Source organism: Eptatretus burgeri, chromosome 8 (assembly GCF_056783735.1).
Source record: "Eptatretus burgeri isolate ZD-2024b chromosome 8, Ebu_testis_v1, whole genome shotgun sequence".
NCBI classification, from domain to species: Eukaryota; Metazoa; Chordata; class Myxini; order Myxiniformes; family Myxinidae; genus Eptatretus; species Eptatretus burgeri.
In genome coordinates, this window is record NC_140968.1 from 60,615,884 (window position 1) to 60,633,277 (window position 17,394).

A 17,394-nucleotide genomic window follows, 5' to 3' on the forward strand; every position below is an offset into this window, starting at 1 on the left:
AGTGGAGGAGGCCAATGGGCCGACCACGTGCCTCATGGTTGCAGCAGATTGATCAGCATCTCAAGCAGATGGGGATGGGGCAGGTATCTGCCTGGGGGATGGCCAGACGGAGGCCCCTGGAGTAGCGGCGTAAAGTGGACACAGCGACGCACTGCTCTGGCGCATGCTCCCACACCTGACCTGACCTGACCAGACCTTGCTCTTCCAGAATCTGTGTGCACCAAACACCGATACAAAACAAAGGAAATTTACTTTCCCATTAATGGAGAGAAGGCAACCTAATGAAGGTGCTTTGAAAGAGCTCCATTTCTTTTTTGTGATAAACTCATTCACACTTTACACAATTGAAGCGCACATCTTATTTGCGAACACCCCATCACCCATCCAAGGAACGACAAATGTAGTTTAACAATGTATGATTATAGAAATACAATCGGCGCAAATACAATCAACATGCATTTACTTTAAGATTCATTACATTCCTCGTAACGAGTGCAAGTGCAGGGCTTTAGTGGAGTGGCGAACTTAATATGGTATCAAATAAAAGCAAGATTTGGAACCTCTCAAATGAATGAAGGTAAGTTTTGAAGCTTCTCCCACCACCACCCCCCACTTCTCCCCCCAGGCATGAGGCCACTGCAACGCGACTTCGCCAATCAGATGCAGCTACAACTAAGGAGAAGTTAGTTCCCCGCGAACAGCCAGCACAGGTGAGGGAGGAAGGAATACGAGTAGGAATGCGGGAGTGGTTTGGAGTCATTTATGATTTTCGTCCACTTGAGTCCATCAACCCATACAGAGCTTTTGCCCTTCCACTTGCTTCAACGTTTCGTTGCATTCTTCTACACCTTACATGTTCTTCATTCGCTTCATTTCCACATGTGCTTTCCCACTGATAACAAAGCTGCTTCTTCTTCGCTTTTCTTTCTCCGTACTTTACGTAGCTTTGAACGACACTTATGGACCCGGCGTGCTTTCCCAACACCAAGTCCAATGTCACGCTGCCTCGGGGACGCCGCCTGCCATTGCACAAATGGAATGAGATTTCCCGGAGTCACATAGGTCATCGCATTGGGCAAATGGACCTCCGCAGCTTCCCTATACAGCCGGGTTCTGCCGCAGGAGGAACGGACCATAAGAGAGGCGAGCCCGAAACCTCAACCGAGGTTGGTGCGCATAGTAGACCCCATACTTCCCTTTCAAACTTGTTATTTCTTCACCCTTCTTCCCAAACTATCGATGTCCTTCCTTCAAGTATCTGTATCCATTCATGTAAAAGGTTCTAAATCATTGTTCTAAAGCATCCGAGGGTAGCAATGTTCGCAAAGGGGACGAGTGGAAATGCGTACTTGCTGTTGATATTTTAATGCATTGCTTTGCCCATCTTTGAATTCCCCCACCATTTTTCTCGAATTAATTCCCCAAATGCCATCCTTCCCACTATTTCTGCTTTTGAACTCTCCCAACTGCCATTCCTCCCATCATTTCCCTCTCAATTGCTTGTGTGATTCAGTCTATGGAAGTTTTATACCGCATCTTGACTTCTGCTGAGGTTTGATCTGGGATAGCGCTGCTGGGACGATTGGTCAGAGTATGTAATAGTAATGGTAGCCCATCAAGTGCATCACATGGCATTGTTTCGCTCGGCCAATTAAGTAGCCACGGGCACAGTTCCCACATCTGCTTCATTCATTTCACAGGCACTGCAAACCGACCCCGGGCACGAAGATACGGCCAGAGGTGAGTGTGGCCAGAGGTGAGTGTTGTCGACGGTGTCCATGGTCTTTTCATAGATGGAAGAGACAGCCACAGTGGAGAATATTAGGATTTTTAGATGCTGATATGGTGAAAAAAAAAACAGTTCTGGGACTTTACCGAAGAGATCCCCCCACCCCCTCTACAGTGGTTATATAATCATACAACCGAAAACTACATAAATATTAGTCTCCTACGCTTATGTAATCACACTACCTTAAAACTACATAAATAAAGATAGTCTTTTATTCACTTATTCAGAGGAATAAAAAAAAAGAGGTGAAAAAGTTTCTGGGGTGCTTGACCTTTTGTGCTGTAAAAGTGGAATGCTCTCAGTCATAGATAAAAAGACCATCAACAGTCCCCCCCCCACCCACCCTCAACTTCTCCACACCTGCCTGAACTAGTGTTCAACCTTAAGATTAATCATGAACTTCAATGAGTCATTCATATGTGGTGGTGGTGGTGCTGCTGCTGCTGCTGCTGCTGCTGTGCATGCAAGTGACATTAGTCACAGATGAATTATAAACTGTGCAGACTTGGAATGCTTTCAGATTTAAAAAGGCAAATTTAGGACAGACAAGTTTAGTTCTCCATCACCTGCTTCGAGAGTTTCTCTGCTCATGGACAGGGAAGACAAGTTTGAAGTATACACAGAAGTGGCGTTTTGCCCCAGAGTGTAAAAACACTTCTTAAAGAATGCCTTCATGAAGTTCTTTGCTCAATTACCAAGGCACAATGAAGGACTGATGCTGTGGATCATGAAGCTGGGAAAAACGACCCACTGCAGCTCATGGAAATAATCAAGGCGAAGGGATTTAGGCAGGAGCAGGTTTTTAATGCTGACGAGACGGGATTATTCTGGAAGAGGATGCCATGTTGCATATTCCTGTCAAAGATATTTGAGGGTTGACTGTACAGTCTCAAAATGCGATTAGAATGCTTGATTACAAAAACCTTCACTTTGTTGTAAGTGCTGTACAATGTAATACTGCTATTTTGAAGAACATTCATAAATGGTCTGTTGCAAAACTCTGTTCCTTCATCAGTCCATAATTTATTTGGCTTCCTTTTGCTTTCATTAAATACTGTGTGTGTGTCATATATATATATATATATATATATATATATATATATATATATATATATATATATATATATATATATATATATATATATATATTTGAAAACTCCCGCAAGACTGACACTCATTTTACTTTTCAAAAGAAACACCCATGCAAACCTTGACGTTAAGACAATGACGGTTAAAACATATTTGTATCCCAAATCATTTTAAGGGCCCTGTCACACCTTGACGTTTTAGCCAGCGTATGGCAATGTATCAAAATGTATGTAAAACGCTGGCGTACGCTGAACTATTGATGTTTTTTTTCCAGTTTTGGACGTATTTATAACGTATTAGTAACGAACACAGAATGTTTCGATAACATATAGATAACTTACGTATATCAAGGAATGCTGAGCGTGTTGTCGGCGTTCACAACCTATGCCCAATGATAGTCTAACGTATGCATAGCGCGTGGCAGCGTATCGCCGACGATCACGTGGCGTAGGCTATTAATAGGCTGCGGCTCGACGATTCAAATCATAACCGCACTAGACATCGAAGTGCCAAGCCGCTGTCACACCTTGACATTTTAACCAGCAGATGCTGACGTATGAAAAATTTGCCGAATACGCTGGCACACGTCGAATACGTTATGGGTAAGTTTTGTATATGTTAAGAGCACACTGAAGCACGCTAGCATACGCCGTAGTATGCCGAGTACGTCGACAAATTTTCAGCATGTTGAAAATTTTTCGACGTATGCCAGCGTATGACGCACGTTCCGCATACGCTGGCCATAAGTTGTAGGCATGTTACGCGATCATTGACACACGTTACTTGTAAGTTACTCATAAGTCGAAACACGTCGAGGTAATGGTTAGCATCAGTGTTCCAGACTCCCTTGTTTTTTTTTTTGTTTGTTTTTTTTTTGTTTTTCTTCGGTGTGATGGTGATGTTGACACTTCAATTTCTAGTGCAGTTATGATTTAAATCGTTGAGCGGCAGCCTATTAATTATATTATAACCACACTAGAAATCGAAGTGTCAACATCACCGTCATACCGAAGAAGAAAAAAACAAAAAAAAAAAACAGGGAGTCTGGAACACTGACGCTAACCATTACCTCGACGTGTTTCGACTTATGAGTAACTTACAAGTAACGTGTGTCAACGATCGCGTAACGTGCCTACAACTTATGGCCAGCGTATGCGGAACGTGCGAGTCATACGTCAAAAAAATTTCAAGCATAGAAAATTTGTCTAACAGCTCGGCGTACTACGACGTATGCCAGCGTGCTCTTAACGAAAACAAAACTTACCCATATGTATTCGACGTGTGCCAGTGTTTTATACAAATTTTTCATACATCGGCATACACTGGTTAAATCGTCAAGGTGTGACAGGGCCTTAAAGTTTAATTGATTCGCTTGATCAAGTGTAATCAACCGCTTTGGAATAAACCTTCCTTCTTTTAAACCTTATAACCACCGGTTTATGTAATATGTCCAGGAAAATGGATTTTTATATTTGCTCGTCAGTCTTAGCATTTGCATCAATGACATTGGAGCTCAATTTTTTGGGGGACTCCCAAGCCCCAGTGTTAATGTGCACTATCTTTTTTTTTATTTTATTACGCAATTTCCAAAGATCCCTGTTCTCTTGAAGCTGCATTTTTCTTTCAAAAAAAAAAAAAAACATAATTGTGTCACATATCCCCATCAGCTTCACATTTCTTATTCAGCATTGCTGTTTCATAAAACCCTCATCAACTCGATTTTTAGCTCTCCTCCAAGGCTCAGGGTTTCCATCTTCGTCGAATCTATTATCCAAGTTTGTTCTGGGGCCAAAGAAAGAATAGCCTGAGAAATGCAATTCTCCAAGAATCCCAGTTGTTGAAAATTTACTTGAGAAAAAAAAACAAAAAAAAAATCTTATACGTATATCATCTCCAGTTTTATTTGAAACATGAAGAGTACTGTATCGACATCTGTTAGCAATTCTAATTTTTGTTAGTCATCTTTCGAGCTGACTTCCAAGCCAATCGGTGTGTAAAGTGTGATGTGATATGTAAAAGTGAGCTGGGTCAAGATTATAAGAATATTTATCAAAGCATACTTTTCTAAATTCTTTAAAAAATATATGTTCGCAGTAGAACTTGGAAATCAAGGTAGTCATGACCCCCATGGGGGTCATTTGGGGGTTTTCCGGGGTTCATGAAGGGGTCATAAATAACATCAATTTGTTGAGCCCATTTTTAGGAATCTAACAAAGGTACATAGCACACACAGTATTTTGTCCACCATCGGTGTTTTGTACACCACACACTCACACCATCGGTGAAGAGCTTATAAAGCCATGCCTTCTCGAAGCAGCGAAGTTGGTGCTGGGGGAACAGCAGTCAAACAAGTTCAGGCAGATTTCCCTTTCGAATGACACATTCAAAAGTCGAATCTCGGATATGAGTAATGCTATTCTGCTGCAAGTAGTGAGCGCTGTGAAGAGCAGTCCCGTGTGTTCACTACAACTGGACGAGTCAACAGATGTTGCCTCATGTTCCCAACTGCGAGTCTACGTTAGTTACCTCGACGGAGAAGCCATGAAGGAGGAGTTCTTGTTCTCGGAGCCATTGGCCACGACCACTCTGGGAGAAGATGTGTTCAGAATGCTGGAAGCCTTCCTCATCAAACATAAACTTGGCTGGGAACGACTTGTCGGGGTGTGTACAGATGGGGCACCTTCCATGGTCTAATGCAGATCCAGCTTCAAAGCCTTTGTGAAGGATGTCGCTCCCCATGTCTCCTTCACCCACTGCATGATACATCGCAATGCTTTATCGATGAAGACTCTCCCTCCTGGTCTTCGAGAAGTGCTTTCAGATGTGGTGAAGATTGTGAACCACATCCGAGGTTGCGCAACAAACTCAAGAATCTTCAAAGCGATGTGTGATGAAATGGGTGCCGATTTCATTGTTCTGATATTCCACACAGAGGTGTGCTGGCTTTCGCGTGGTAAAGTTCTCAATTGTGTGATTCAACTTTGAGAGGATATAGCACTGTTCTTGGAGAGAGGGTGTACCGAGAAGGAGAATCAGCTTCATGAAAAGATGCAGGATGAACTCTTTGTGATGAGCGTTGCTTACTTGGCTGACTTCTTCGCAGAGGTGAATTCCTTGAACCTGTCACCTCAAGGAAACCTCCCAATGCTACACACTGCTCGTGGAAAAGTGGCAGCGTTCAGGAGGAAGATTCACCTTTACCAGAGAAGAGGCCAGGATGGTGACACGACTATCTTCACTGAGATGACGACCCTCCTGGATGCTACGCCAGATGCTGAATCCCACTTCCACGAGGAGATCTCAACCCACCTTCTGGAAATTAGTGAAGCCATCGAACATTACTTCCCCGGACTGGACGACCGCTCTCGGGATGAGTGGATCGTCCGACCCTTTTCCGTTGAAGACGGTGCCATCAGCGATACTGACGTGGCTGCGAAGGTTGAATTTTACCAAATTCGTGAAGATGCGCAGCTCAAGAGTGACTTCATGGAACAAGAGCTCACCACATTTTGGCTGAAAGTGAAGGACTGTCCTGTTCTTTCGAAGAGGGCCCTGACCCTATTGATCCAGTCCCCCTTAACCTATCGCTGTGAGGCTGGATTCTCAACCATGGTAATTGAAAACGAAGGCACGCAATAGGCTTGTGATCGACGCTAACATGAGGTTCTGCCTGTCGAGCATTCATCCTCGTTTCGATCGCCTGATGGCTGTGAAGCAATTTCAGCCATCCCATTGACTGAGTATTGGCAGATATGTTTTAATAAATCAGGCTGTTTTTTTTTTCAATTTTTGTTTCGGGGGTCACGGTCACGGTCATGGTCGTGGGGCCAAAAAAGGTTAAGAACCACTGGCCTAGAGGTATGTACACTCACCTCCAAGCTGTCTTGCATGGGTTTGAGTCATGACCCAACTATAAACTGTAATCCTAATAATTTACAATTACAGTACAGTGATTCATAAATGTGTGTGCCATCCCTCGGATGGATGTTAAACAGGGAGGCCCGTCTGCCGGCATTAGTTGATGGGTGGTCAAGGTCTCATGGTGTCCTTTGTGAAGAGGACTCGGTGAGCTATCACCAGCATCATGACTAAATTCCAAATTCCTGCTGTAACTACTGCTGGGAAGGCAATGGCAAACCACTCAGTATAACCCTTGCTCAGAAAGCTGCTTCAGTTGCACCAATGCTCTCGTTAAAACAGAGTTCAAAAGGCTCAGGATTTCCATCCTCATCTAATCTTTACACAGCATGGGTGGGGTGGAAGTGAGTGAACAAGAGGGGAGGGAAGTGTACCGATGGTGGATATGGGTGTATTGCATTGAAACTAAAAACCATGAAGAGTATGGTCCAGAGATCGAGAGTGGGAGAGAGGAGAGAGGAGAGAGGAGAGAAGAGAGAAGAGGAGAGAGAAGAGAGAGAAGAGGAGAGGAGAGAGAGTTGTTACAAATATGAGTATCATTCAATCTGTTATTAAAGGTCTTTTTTAAGGCCCGGTCACACCTTGACGTTTTAGCCAGCGATGGCAACGTATTAAAATGTATGTAAAACGCTGGCTTACGTTGAACTTTTGATGTTTTTTTTTAAAGATTCGGACGTATTCATAACGACTTGGTCTTATGTATAACGCATTGGTAACGGACACAGAACGTTTTGTTGTGTTATAGATAACTTATACCAACGAATGCTGAACCTGTTGTCGGCCTACACAACCGATGCCCAACGATAGTCTAACTTAGGCATAGCGTGTTGCACGCATCGCCGACGATGTCGTGACGTAGCCTATTAAAAGGCTGACGCACAACGATTCGAATCATAACTGCCGTAGAAATGGAAGTGTCAACATCGCGGTCATACCTTGGCGATCTTGCCAGCGTATGCCGACCGAAGAAAAATGTGTCTAAAACGTTGGGGCACGTCAAATACGGTATGAGTAAGTTTGGTATACGTGAGTAGAATGCTAAAGTACGCTATCATACGTCGTAGTAAGTAGAGAACGTCAAGAAATTTTAAACATGTTCAAAATTTTACGACGTACTCTGCGTATGACACACGTTCGCATGCGATGAGGATAAGTTTTACACACGATATGCGGACGCTGACACACGTCCACAAAGGCTCCTTATAAGCTACTCATAAGTCGAAACACGTCGCGGTAATGTCTTTTTTACGCGAAACTTATTTCTAACCTATGTTTGACGTGCTTTGAACCAATTCTTTACGTAGTCCCAACACACATCGACGTATGTAGACGTATTCCAATGACGTCTTCCGGTCGACAAAAAAAATAAATGAACGTGTTTCTAGCTTACAACTGCCATATAAAGACGTGTTCCCAGCGGTTTTGGGAATTGGTATATAAAAATGCTGCTCATAAAAGGGGAACCCAACAGTGTTTTCGAGTCCTTTTTGAGTCGATGTCCATGTCAGCAGTAACAGTATCAGTATTAGTATTAGTGTTAGTCGTAGTTTGTTCATGTTGGCAGTAGTAGGTGAGTGTGAGGGGGAGGGTGTGGGTTATGATGGATCGTCCTTGCGTTTAACGATTTAACGATTTAAATGATAAACTCAACGATTTAAATGGCTGCAACTCCACTATTGAAAGTAGACGCTTGCGCTCAACAATTGGATTTTTTTTTACACTCAACGACTTTTAAACGGTACCACTCAGCTATTTTCATTGTTTACAATGAACGATTTAAATTGCTGTCACTCGCCTTTGTTTTTTGACGCTGGGGTTTGGAAATTTGAAGCGTTTCTTCTGAACGTGTTAAAACGCTAAAACTCGACTATTTTAAATAGACGCTGCCGATGGACAATTGGAATCATAGCCAAGCTAGACATCGAAGTGTGAACATCCTCGTCATGCCGAAGAAAAGTTTGAAGAATGCTGCAAATAAGTGTCCTGGCCGTGGCCGTGGACGCTGACGCAAGGACGATCCATTATACCGACATCTTTCAGCCTATGAGTAACTTAAAAGTAACGTCTGTCGATGTGTGGCAACGATAGCGTAACGTGCCAACAACACGTTAATCATAGGTTAGAAATAAGTTTCGGGTACGCTAAACATTACCTCGGCGTGTCTCAACTTATGATTAACTTACAAGTAGCATGTGTTGACGTCTGTCAACGATCGCAGACCGTGCATACAACTTGTGGCCAGCGTAGCGGAACGTGCGAGTCATACGCCGGCATACGTCGTGAAATTTCAAGCATGAAAAAATTTGAGGACAACCAAAAAGTACAACGTTTAAAGCCAACGTACAACGACGTATGGCAGTGTTTTTCAGCGTGCTCTCAATGTTATCAAAACTTACCCATAACGTATTCAACGTGTGCCAGCGTTTTAGAAAAAAAAATTCAAAAATCGGCATACGTTGGCTAAAACGTCAAGGTGTGACCGGGCCTTTACATGGGAACTGTTTTCATTAAAATTTTAAAAGAAACGTACATAATCACAGGGATAAACACCCTTTCTTGTGAGCAATTATATTTGTTCATCGCAAAACTAGTTGTGAAGTTGGAAAATGTCAATGTTTTTTGCTAGACCTGAGGGAATTTGCTATAAGTATAAATAAAAAAAACATAATATGCATTTCATGAATAGGATTTGATTTTGTGAAAGATTTATTATTAATCTGTTGAAGGAGTAGCAGAAATATAAGAATGACAATTATTTTATAAATGGAAGAACATCAACTAGCATGTTATGGAAAAACGATGGAATAAAATTTGGATTCTTAAAATTCAAATCATAAGAATTGTGAGCTAATCCTCAAGTTCCCCACAATACGATGATGGTCTCAAACTTTATCTTCTCCGAGATGTTTCTCACATATGACAATTTGGGGTATTTTCAAAGGCCTCTATCTTGTTCTGTACAAACCATTTTTGGATTTTAAAATAAATACAGCACATTTTAAAGTTATTTTAAGTCTTATGCTTATCTTTTAAGAAATGATTTCACTGCATCTTTTCATTTTTTCACTGCATTGGAATTGTAGGTGGTGACTTGCAAACCAAGCCTCAAGGGGAGTGCACAGAAACATTGAAAAACTAGAGGGGGAGCACTCGGGAGAGGGCGAAACCTCCGCCGCCAATACTGCTGGGTCACTCAAGTGAACCTTATATCTTATTCATTAAATATGTCAACAGTGCTGACAGTTATAGTTCTTTTCTCCAACATTTTTTTTTGGGGGGAGAGGGGTTGGAAATCACTTAAAACATGTAGAAATGCAAAAAAAAAAAAAAATTCTCTAGCAATTTTTTTTTGGGGGGGGGGTGGGGGGGACCAAGTCCAAAATTTAATGGCATGATCCTTGGACCATACCGAACCCCCCCCCCCCACCAAGTTTCGTCGAAATCCGTCGAGGAGTTTTCCGTAATACTGTTCACAAACAAACAAACAAACAAAATGGGTGAAAACAGTAACCTCCATCCATCTTCGAAGATGGCGGAGGTTAAAAATTAACAATATATACAAGGCAGAGGGAGGTGTAATTCACTGCACATGATGTGCAATGTGTGCAGAGTAAAATGTGTGTTCAATTACATGAGTTAGCTGTCTAATAAATAAAGAAGAAATAATCACACAACACTAGGCCAAGGCTTCAGACTGGCATTCTCATGAGGCAGGACCATCGAAACAAACAGAAAATGAAGAAAATAGGGTCATTTGTACATGCAGCATATTAAAATAATGCTTCTTGCCACAAAAAAAAATCATATCTTCCAGTCTATTTTAAGATTTTGAATAAAAACTCAAATCCATCATTTTTGACAGGCATTTTTTTTTTTTTTTTTTACTCATTTTATGTTTATAACAGAGAGACAAGAAGAGGAGGAAAACAATGACCATGGAGGTCAAACTTAATATATTGAATAAATTATCATCAGTTTCTGCTTCATCTTTGGCCAGGCAATATGGCGTGAATGAATCAACCATTAGGACGGTACGGAAGGCCGAAGATAAAATCCGTGCCAGCGTTCGTGCAGGAGCCTCCATCACAACATCACACCTTAGCAGGAGAGACACCCTTGTTGAGAAAATGGAGAAAATATTGAGTGTTTGGATCGAAGATCAGAACCAGAAAACTGCTCTAGTGGATGGACCCATTATAAGAAGAAAGGCCATTAGTATCTACAATTACCTGAAGAAGGAAGTCCAACCTGGTGAAGAAACAAAAGTAACTGAGTCTTCTCCAGCACCATCATCATTTCAAGCAAGCAGGGGCTGGTTTGACAAATTTAAAATGAGATATAACCACCATAATGTCAAGCTTGCAGGAGAGGATGCTTCTGCTGATATAGAAGCAGCTACAGAATACCCAAAAGAGGTTCAGAAGCTGATAGAGGAGAAAGGTTATCTGCCAGAAGAAGTCTTCAATGCAGATGAGACAGGTCTATTCTGGAAGAAAATGCACAATCGGACCTATATCTCCAAAAATAGATCGACCTGTCTCAGGATTTAAAGCATCAAAAGACAGATGCACCTTTCTCTTTTGAAGCAATGCTTCTGGGGACTTCAAATGCAAGCCAATGCTTGTCTACAGAGCAGAGAACCACAGTGCTCTGAAAGGCAAGACGAAGTCCATGTTGTCAGTCTTTTGGAGATCAAACAAAAAAGCCTGGGTTACTGCCAAAGAGTTTGAAGACTGGTTTGAAAACAACTTCATTCATGAGGTGAAGGGTTATCTGCCAAATAAAAACTTGGCTTTCAATGTGCTTCTTATTCTGGATAATGCAACAGGACATCCACCATCCTTAACTGAGTGCCATCCTAATGTTAAGGTGATACTACTGCCTCCTAACACATCATTCTTGCAGTCTATGGACTAGGGTGTGGTAGCAACATTTAAGTCTTACGATACCAGGATGACTTTCGCACACATCCTGTCCATGCTGGAGAGCAATTCAGCTCTAACAGTGAGTGATTGTTGGAAAAATGTCAACATTTTTGATGCCATTTTGATTAGCAAACACACCTGGGAAGAAGTGAGAAGTGAGACCCTCAGCTGTTGTTAGAAAAAGCTATGGCCTGGGATTGCCCATGATTTTAGAGATTTCCCTAGTTGTGAAGAAGTGAAGAGGATCATTGATCTTGCAAAACATTGGAGGGGAAGGATTTGATGACATGGAAGAAGAAATAGAATAACTGTTAAAGCCCCATGGAGAAGAACTATCAACTGAAGAACTTGAAGAACTTGTGACCCAGCCGTCTCATAATATAAAGACGACAATGAATTTTATGATGAAGAGCCAGAAAAGGCAGAATTCCCACCAAACTGCTGGAGGAGCTCTTCAAGGCAACAAAAACTGCCCAATAAATTGCTGTAAGGATAGATCCTTTTGTGGAAAGAAGCCTGAAGTTCAAGTGGGCTCTCGAGTCAGCTTTAAATCCCCACACAGAACTTCACAATGAGTTAAAACAGAAGGCAAAGTAAGTGCCTACAACGCAATTATTTCGGCCTAATTCAGCAGCACTTCAACCCGTCCCAGCAAATCCAGCAAATCATCACCAAAACCTCCAACAACCACCTCACAATCAGGCAACATATTTTGTAATATTATCATACCACCACTTATTTTAATGTATATTTAATAATGCTGTACGAATTCCATACAAAGAAACGCAAAAAAAAAAAAAAAGCAAGAAAGGCTGCTTTCGGGTCAGTTTTTTCAGAGCCTGGAACATATCCCCAATTTCCCCACACATTTAATGATTCCTCCAACATGAGGTTATCCCAGAACGTATCCCCCACATTGGAGGAAGTGTGCGTGCGTGTGTGCGTGTGTGCGTGCGTGCGTGCGTGCGTGCGTGCGTGCGTGGCCATTATTCTCAGAGATGGCCAATTTTTCGGAGGTTCATCCGTGAGTTTTGGGTTGGAGGTTGGATTTTTTTTCCCCCCACTCCAGTGCCTTCGCCTTTGTCGTAATGTGAAAGGTAACAGCAAATCATCTCTAATCCCATTCCTCAGTGGGTGTAGGGAAGTGTTTTAGGTCCTCACAAAAAAATAAAAACATACAAAAAATTGATTTCTTCAAAATGCCAACAGGATCATAACAGCACCAACACCAGGTACCCTTGCTCGTAAGATAAATTTGAGCAAAATAATTGGCAGTAGTACTGTCAAAGCAATACAGCAGCAAGGTCAAATCAATAAGCAATGATAGTGTCTGCCCCTTCCTCCATTAAATCGGTCCCAATTGTTATCTCATCTCTCACCACTGTGCATCCTCACCAAATTTTGGAGGCATCATTGTGCCTTCCAATTCTGCTTCCGGCACGTAAGTTTGCATCAAACTATTCCATCCAGCTCTGTCGAAAGTCGGCTTTTGGCAAAGCATTTAGGATGATGAATAACATCACAGCACACTGGATGACGGTGCTTTAAAAGCCCAACTGACATGGGATTGTTGTTTCCATTTATTGTTCATCACAGCTTGATTGTTGTTGCAGTTGTGGACGTTCTATGGCTCTCCTCGCATATAAAATGATATTCTGAGGCATCACACATCGTTAATGGATATATCCACCAGTACTTCATAAATTGAGGCAGCAAATTTTATTTAATCACCACTTAATGAAAGGAAATTGTGCTGGCAAGAGAGTCAAAAGGTTTACGCACTCACCTTTACGCTCTCTAACCTTGGTTTGAATCTCAACCCAGCGATAAACTGTCATCCTTGTGTTTCCCATGGAAAATGTGCTTGCCATCCATCAGTAGTAATTTTTGTGAAGAGTAGGGGGATATGGACTATTATGCCTTAAATGGACTGTTCTGCCATGGAGTGACATTGAGGATAAGCTCTCAATGTCTATGAAATACTCAGATGGCTCAGCATCTCAAACAGCCTGGATCAGTCGAGCCCCGCACTAGACTTCTCCTGATGGGGTTGTTCTCATCAACTGGCATAGAGGTGAAAAGTGATCACTGGCAAAAAATTTTAAAAGTTGTGTTGGGAGGATGGGGCTCATTGGCCTTGGAAGGCAGCTCATCTTGAAGGAAACTCAATCCAAATCCACCACTGCCTTGCGGTTCAGGTTTTGAAACCAAAGGCTCAGGGTTTAACTGGGTAAAAGCAGCAATCCTTTTTAAAGGAGGTGGCCTTTGCATTCACTAACCCATGAGAAAGGTGCAGAACCACATTTTAGCCTCTCGATCAGGGTTATGTGAAGCCATGAAACAGGTGGTAGATAGCCAAGTAGACAGCTGGCACATATTTCCAGGAATGGCTGCAAAGCCTTGATGCTAGGAAGAGGATTCTCTTATGGAGAACAATGGTTAGGATCAACCATATGGCATAAACACTGCTCAGAAGGCGGCAATGGCAAACCACTTCCATACATGCCAATAAAACAATCATGATCAGAAATCTAAGAGAAAGAACAATGGTGCTGGATGATGAGCCCCCCCCCCCCAAGGTTTGAAGGCATCCAAAAGGCGACTGGGGAAGAGCAAAGTACTTTGATGAGTAGGACTGGCTGTTATGATGGGACTGGATGAACCCCTGGAGGAAATCCAGTGTCTGAGGACGCCAAACCTTAAAGTCGAACTCTGAGCTTCTCAAACATTCACAAAATTGGAACGTGGAATGTAAGGTCCATGAATCAGGGAAGGTTTGATGCAATAGAGAGATAGATGGAGAGGAAAATAACTGAAATTTTGGGGATAAGAACTTATATGGACTGGTTTGGGGCAGTTTCAATGCGATGATTACAAGTGTTCTTTTCTGGTTATGAAACCTGAATTAAAAAAAATGGAGTGGCAGTGATTTGCATTCAGATTATGTCAGGGTCAGTCATGGGATACAATCCAGTCAATGACAGGTTAATATCAGTGAGGTAGAAAGGACACACTCATTCAGATATATGCTCCAACATCTGCAGCAGATGAGGGGAAATGTGGTAGGTTTTTATGGAAAGTTGCAGGAACTGGTCGAACAGGTGCCGAATGAAAATGTTTTAATTATGGGAGATTGGTATGCAAAAATTGGAGAAACAGGAGCATCAGGGATCGCACGAAAGCACGGACTCTGTATCCAAAATGAGTCAGGGGAGCGAATGCTGGAGTTTTTGTGAAGAATGAGCTCAAAATTGCAAACACATTGTCCAAACAATGCAAGCATAGAGTGCACACATGGACTTCACCTGATGGGCAAACAGAGAAATCAGACAGACGACATTCTAATCAACAGAAGATGGAGAAGTGCTGTGTAATCTTCCAAGCACAGACTGTGGGACAAATCATGAACTCCTTGTGGCAAAACTATAAGTCAAATTGAGAAATGTGAATTTTTTTTTTTTAATTCCGACCAGATATATGACATTGAAAACGGATCAAAACAAAATGCAAGAAAGGTTTAAAAAAATGTTTTGCAGAGCTGGACTTGCTTGACAATGTCAGACAAATTGTGGTAAGAGGTGAAAGACATAACAAAATAGGAGGCCAAAAACAAATCCCAAAAGCAAGCAGAAAGAAGAAGGATAAATGACCGTCAGAAGAGACAATACAGTAAATATTGTAGACAGAAGAAGGGAGATGAAAACCAAAGGAACAAAAAGAGAAGACATGAAGCAGCTAAATGCCAATTTCCAACAACAGGATAGGAAAGATAAATATTTCAGAGACATGCATAGAGATAGAAAGTGATGTAAGCCCGATCAGAGTAGAAAAAAACACAAGAGATTAATTTATTTTAAGATCAGAGTGATCACAGGAAAGTTTAGGTCGAGCATTGGGGTCCTTAAGAGTAGAACAGGAAAAGTTCTGAGAGAAGAAACGAGTGAAAGAAAGGACGTAAAATGATGGCGACCTTCAAAGAAAGACAATACGAGCAAGGACCAAGAGTGATAGAATGTGAGGTATGCAGAGAGCCTTGAAAAAGCTGGAAAATTGAAAAGCGACAGATGCCAACGAAATTCCAACAGAAGTTTAAGGGAGTTGGGGAGGAGGCAAGCAATATTTTACAACTATCTCGACACAGATCTGGATCAGAATTGTATGGCCTCAAAGGAGGAAACAATCAGTCTACATACTGATTCTGCACAAAGTCTACAGTCAACATAAAGAAAGGGGCTGAAAGAGAATTTTCAAATCACCAAACCACTGCCTTGATTTCACATGCCAGCAAGATATTTCTAAAGATCATTCAACACAGAATAAAAGAATTCATCAAGTGAGAGATACCCATGCTGACAATACCGCTGTTGGCAGAAAGTAAAGAGGATTTGATGAAACTGCTGCAGAGAGTGAAAAAAGAAAGCAAAAAACCCTGATCTTTATTGAAACCGAAAAAATAATAAAATTAAATAAATAAATAAAAAAGACTAACATTGTCAATTGAGAAGATCGACGTGTTGAGATTGTGAGACGATCATGTGGAAATAGTGGAAAGTTTAATCTTGCTCGATTCTAAGATTGAAGTGAGTGGAGAATGTGGAGGAGAAATTAATAGATGGTTAGTATTGCAGACAACAACAATGTCAGGATTGTCAAAGATGTGACAATACAAATCAAGAGGAAGCTGGTGAATGATCTGGTACTTCCAGTTGCAATGTATGGATGTAAATTGTGGAGAGTGAAAAATAAAAAAAAAGAAGATTGACAATTTTGAAATGTGGTGATAGAAACTAATGTTAAATATTCCATGGACTGCAAGAACAACAAACAAATCAGTGCTTGAAGAAATTAGACCACCATATACAGGAGAAGTGCTGATGCTAAAACAGAAAAGGTCAAACTTGGATACATCATGCATGCAGAAAACAAAAGTCTGGTGAAGTCAACCATGCTGGGTATGGTTGAGGGAAGAAAAGCAAGAGCAGACCTTGTGTGTGCTGGATAGATGGGGTAAAGGCTGTAATCAAGCCATCTCTGCAAAAGCTTCAGGATGTTTGGAGAAATCTGATCATGAATATCACCAGAAGTCTGCCACGACTTCACATAACTAGATAACTCGGGAACATTATCACTGGCACCCTGGCAAAATTCCTGCCCAAATTAGTCAAAAATCAGGACTGGCCAGTCAGTTTGCAAAAGACTTGGCCGAAAAATATTCCACGGCCGACCTGCCAGGAAGCTGGGAATAATTCAGGGCATTGAAGCTGGAGCTCTTGTTTTAGAAAGGCAAAGGTTGACAGAATTTCAAACAAATACATCTCCAAGAAAGGTTTCCAAAGCAAGATTTAAACAGGACGACGACGTCATGCAGAGCACAACACTTGCAAAATCCATAAAACAAATTTGACCTCAAAATAATTGCTGGTTGATTTCAATGACCAAATATGCAACTCCTCTTCAAATTTCAACTGAATCGGATGAAAATTGACTATTTTACGTATACGGCCTATGTTGACCTTTTGGTCGATGTTGACATCAAAAACAAACAATTGCTTGGTTGAATTCAGTAACCTGAAATATATATCCTCTTCAAATTTCAAATCAATCGGATGACAATTTTAGAAATTTGGCCGATGTTGACCTGTTGACCTCAAAAACAATAGGTTTCTTCTTCAT

General features: G+C 41.6%; 1 protein-coding gene across 11 annotated transcripts in view; it reads right to left on the reverse strand.

The window, feature by feature from the left end:
• The window catches only part of LOC147021846 (histone deacetylase 4-like), a 291,321-nt gene that overhangs the window by 153,271 nt on the left and 120,656 nt on the right, over positions 1-17,394 (reverse strand). The window lies entirely within an intron of this gene.